This window comes from Manis pentadactyla, chromosome 9, assembly GCF_030020395.1.
Source record: "Manis pentadactyla isolate mManPen7 chromosome 9, mManPen7.hap1, whole genome shotgun sequence".
Lineage (NCBI taxonomy): Eukaryota > Metazoa > Chordata > Mammalia > Pholidota > Manidae > Manis > Manis pentadactyla.
In genome coordinates this window covers 44,250,320-44,255,725 of record NC_080027.1, presented here as the reverse complement: position 1 = coordinate 44,255,725, position 5,406 = coordinate 44,250,320, and positions in this window count along the sequence as shown.

Sequence of the window (5,406 nt, the reverse complement as noted above, 5' to 3'; positions counted from 1 at the left end):
CTCGTCCTCTCGGGCATGAAAAACTTTAAACGCCATATCTACCAGGTCTCCTAGAGGGGTTTGGGGACCATCTTCAGACTTTTTAAGCTTGCGCCTGATGTCAGGAGCTGACTGAGTTATAAAATGCATGGCCAGGAGAGAGGAACCTAACGCTGAGGCCGGGTCAATCTTAGTGAAAGTTCCTAGAGTTTCTTTGAGGTGCTTGAGGAATTCTGATGGGTTTTCATCAGGTTTCTGGGTAATTTCTCTAAGCTTATCATAATTGATAGCATTTGGGGCAATAGAGTTCATACCTGCCAATAAATAAAGAACCATACTTCACCCTCAGGAGAATTATAATCCCATAAGGGTTATTGTAGAGGAATAGCTTCCCTGACCATCAGTTCTCGCTCGTCCGTGGCATGGGCCTCATTGGCACTGCCTCTGACGTGACACGGTCATATTCCTCTGGGGTTAGAGTGGATTGGAGGACTACATGTACATCGTGCCAGGTAAGCTTGTAAGCTCAAGTAAGATATTTAAACTGTTTAGCGAACATTACGGGGTTGGAGGAAAAGGATCCCAATCGCTGTTCTACTTGGGACAAGCCTGCCAGGGAAAAGGGAACATGAAGTTGCAACACTCCTTCAGCTCCTGCTACCTCTCTCAGAGGAGCTATCATGTGAGCTTGAGACCGCTGTGACTTAGAGCGAGTTACAGGAGGGCTAGACCACTTGGGCGCTAGCTGCAGTGAGTAAGATGGTGGCGGATTTGGAGGAGGGTATGGAGGAGGCGACTTTGGTAGTGGGGGGATACAACCTGGGAGTTGGTGCAGAACTTGAAGGCAGGGTACTAGGATATGGGGGAGTTTTACCCAAAGTGGAGTCAGCACCTGTGGCGTAAAATGGTGGCAAGACTGAAAGAGAAGGGGAAAAAGGCAGAGGAGAGACCGGAAGAGAAGGAGAGCAAGGTGGAGGAGAGACTGGGGGAGAAGGAGAACAAGATGGAGGAGGGACCGGAAGAGAAGGAGAGCAAGGTGGAGGAGAGACTGGGAGAGAAGGAGAACAAGATGGAGGACATGAGCAATGAGGAAGGGAGCTGTCCCCCACGGTGGGCCTGGAGGAATGGGAAGGGGGGTAGCCGAGATCCTCTGCTGAGTCCATCAGAGAAGAGCCTCCCAGTAATAGGAGGGGTAGAGCTCGGCGGTCTTTGGCAGAGGCCTGGGCCAACAAAACTTGGGAAGGAGAATACTTAACATATAGATCTGGATGGGTGCGCCAAGTCCGAAAGGCCTGCACATATGGGATTTCACTCCACTTTCCGCAATGGTGGCAATAATTAGTTAAGTCAGTGAGGAGGCCAAAATCAAAAGTTCCCTCAGGGGGCCAGCGAGATTGATTGTCCAAGGGATACCGAGGCCCAGCCTGAGAGCAAAGGAAGACTAACTTCTGTTTACAGACTTCCCGGGACAAATATAGAGTAGCCAGATTAGAAATGACACACCGCAGTGGGGTCTGAGTCTCTGCTTTCGAGGACTGGTTCCCCATGTCTGTGCCCACTTCCTAAAAAAAAAAATCCCACTGAGAGGAGCGCCCAGCGTCCCAAGCGCACCAATTCAGGGGAGACAGCCTGGGAGCCTGGGTGAGGGACATCTCCCCCACTGCAGGGCCAGGGGCGAGTATCCCGGATACTCGCAAAGGATGGGCTGAGTAACCAAGACCTGGACGTAACTACAATTTTGGACGGACCAGGTGAAATGGAGTTAGGAAGGGAAGCAGACCGGGGTAAACTGAGGAACTCACCAGAAAATAATCTACGCAGCGGAGAGCAGGCTGAGGTCCCAGGTCGGGGAAGGAGGGGGCAGGGCCACTGGTGGCTGGTCAGGGTCCCACACTCACGCTCCTTCCTGGGTTTTGGCACCATATGTAAGATAAATTCTAGCAGAAATAAGCAGGTGAAGAGAGGCAACAAAGGGCCAGGTAGTTTATTTGAATGCAAACACCCAGGCAAGATTTCCCCAGTCTACAGAAATAGAGGCTGGGGAATTCGCACATGTAAGCAGACAGGCAGAGAGTTTTTCAAGAAGGTAGGGGGAGGCAGAGCTTAGATTTACAGCGGTGCAAGGATTGGCTAACATAAGGCACATTTTTCAGGTTGGGAGGGGGAAGCAGCCAGGTACTTTGACATGTCATCAGGGTCCAACATGCTTCCTCCTCCCGTCAGTGCTCTCAGCCTTACAGCCACCATCCAAAAAACAAACAACAAATGTTGACAAGGATGTGGAGAAAAGGGAACCCTCCTACACTGCTGGTGGAAATGTAAATTGTTCAACGACTGAGGAAAGCAGTATGGAGGTTCCTCAAAAAACTCAAAATAGAAATACCATTTGACCCAGAAATTCCACTACTAGGAATTTACCCTAAGAACGCAGCAGCCCAGCTTGAAAACTACATATGCACCCCTATGTTTATAGCAGTGCTATTTACAATAGCCAAGAAATGGAAGCAATCTAAGTGTCCATCAGTAAATGAATGGATAAAGAAGATGTGGTACATATATACAATGGAATATTATTCAGCCACAATAAGAAAACAAATTCTCCCATTTGCAACAACATGGATGGAGCTAGTGGGTATTATCCTCAGTGAAATATGCCAGGTGGAAAAAGACAGGTATCAAATGATTTCACTCATCTGAGGAGTATAAGAACAAAGAAAGAAAACTGAAGGAACAAAACAGCAGTAGACTCACAGAACCCAAGAATGGACTAACAGTTACAAAGGGAAAGGGACTGGGGAGGATGGGTGGGAAGGGAGGGATAAGGGGGAAAAAGGGCATTACGATTAGCACACATAGTGTAGGGGTGGCACAGGGAAGGCAGTACAACACAGAGAAGACAAGTAGTTATTCTATAGCATCTCACTACACTGATGGACAGTGACTGTAATGGGGTATGTGGTGGGGACTTGATAATGGGGGGAGTCTACTAACTGTAATGTTGTTCATGAATGATGCCAAAGAAAAGAATATGTATAAACATACATATAAGTTAAAATTAATGTAAAGTTATGTAAAATACATCAAATGCTAACTAACCAAAAGAAACCCAAATCAACTATAATAATTTCAAAGAAAATTAGGAGAAATAAAGTGGATAATATATAATGATTAATAGTCAAGCCTCCAAAAAGACATAACAATCCTTAATGTATATGAACCTAACACCAGAGCATCAAAATTTATGGCCAAAACTGAGAAGACAGTAAACAGATGCAAGCAACTGCACTATTATAATTGGGCCCTTGAACTTCTGTCTTTCAGTAATTGATCAAGAAAGCAGAAAATCAGTAAGGATATAGGGACTGAACAGTACCACTAATCTACTTGATTGACATTTATTGGATATTCCATCCAATGCCATCACAGTAGGTATTCTTCTCAAGTTCACATGGAACATTTTCAAAACAGGTCACATTCTGGTCATAAATACACCTTGGAAAATATAAAATACTATGAATAATACGAAAGAGATCAACAGACCACAAAAGATTTCAACTACAAATTATTAACAGAAAGCTAGCTAGAAAATTCCCCAGATTTAGGGATCAAATAATATACTTTTAAGCAGCACATAGATCCAAAGAGAGGTCTAAAGGGAGCTTCAATGTATTTTTGAACTAAACGAAAACGTGCAGGAAGCAGAGAAACAATGTTAAGAGGGAAACATATCACTTAAGGTGTATATTTTTGTAAATAAAAATCTAAAATCATAATCTAAATTTTGCCTTAGGAAACCAAAGAAGAAAGAGATCAGTTTTAACCTAAAGCAAGCAAGAAAATATATAATAAAAATATTGAACAGCTCTCATTAAAATTGAATTTAAGAAATACGGAAGTCATTAAAGCAACAATCTGACTTCTTCAAAAGATCAACAGAATTGATCTCTAGCCATGCAAATAAGAAACTAAAAGAATAAACAAATTACTAATATCAGAAATTAAAGAGAGTGTCATAGTTACAATCATACAGACATAAAAGTAAAATAAAAGAGTACTATGAACAGCTCTCTATTCACAAAGTTGATAACTTAGGTTATACAGAACAATTCCTTGAAGACCCAAAAAACCAAAACTCCCACAAACAGATATATGAATTGGCTCATAACTAGTAAACAACAAGTCAACATATAATAATCTTCCAAAATAGAAAACACCAGGACAAGATGGTTTCATTTGATTAAATATAGAAATCATTTAAAAAAGTGATATCAATTCTACCAATGACATCCAGAAAATAGAGACAGGCGGACCACTTCTTAACTCATTTTTTGTGAGTCAGGGATAATTAAAGAAATATTAAATGAAACATTAGAAAAATATCTTCCATGAACACAGATATATAAAGCCTCAAAGGTATATGAAAAGAATATTACATTACACACAAGTGGAATTTATACCAGGTGTACAAGACTGCTTCAATAACTAAAAAACAATTAATGTTATCCATAACATCAACAAGATGTAAAGGAGAAATCATAATCTTATTAATCGATGTGTAAAAGCACTGGAAAAGATCCAACACCTATTTGTGAGGGGGGAAAGTACTCTCAGGAAACTAGGATTAGAGGGTTGCTCTTCAAGTGGGAAAATAAATTCTACAAAAATCCTACATCTAACATCATACGCCTGGTGAGAAACAGATCCTGGAATGCCACAAAGTAAGAAGTACCCCCCCCCCCACACACACACAATGAGGAGTAAGTTACAGAGGAACAGAAGCCAATTGAGAGGGCAACAATGGTAAAATTGGAAAACGAGCAATGAAATAAAGTAACATTGGATTATTACCCAAATTATAATGAAACTATAAATAGGTCCATACAGATATAAAGAAATGATTGAATGAATTAATAAGTAGGGTAAATAAGTCAATCTTCCACACATAAGAATTCCAAATAATCTATTAAATTATGCAGCTACTCCATCCTCAAGGAAAAAGAACATAAATTCCAACTCCATAAGTGTGGGCTGCACATAGTGACTTCCTTCCCGAAACTACAGCAGGGAAGTTGTTATTTTTTTTAAAAGCCACAATGAACAAATATGACAAACACTAGTTCAGACAAATAACCAAGGTCGACATACATGGTGGATAAATAATGTTGATAGTGTATATCCTCTTTATAGGGTCAGAAAGGCACTTTAACATTGATGATTTCCTAAAAGCACATAATCTGATCATGAGAAAAGCATCAGATAAATTCCAATAGAAGGGCTTCCTATAAAATACATACGTAATACTCTCTGATACTGTCAAGATCATTAGCAACAAAAGAAAGCATCCAAAATTTACAACCAGGAGATGTTTAAGGAGACATGCAATTGATATACTAGACGGGATTTAGGGACAAAATAAAGGAAATTAAG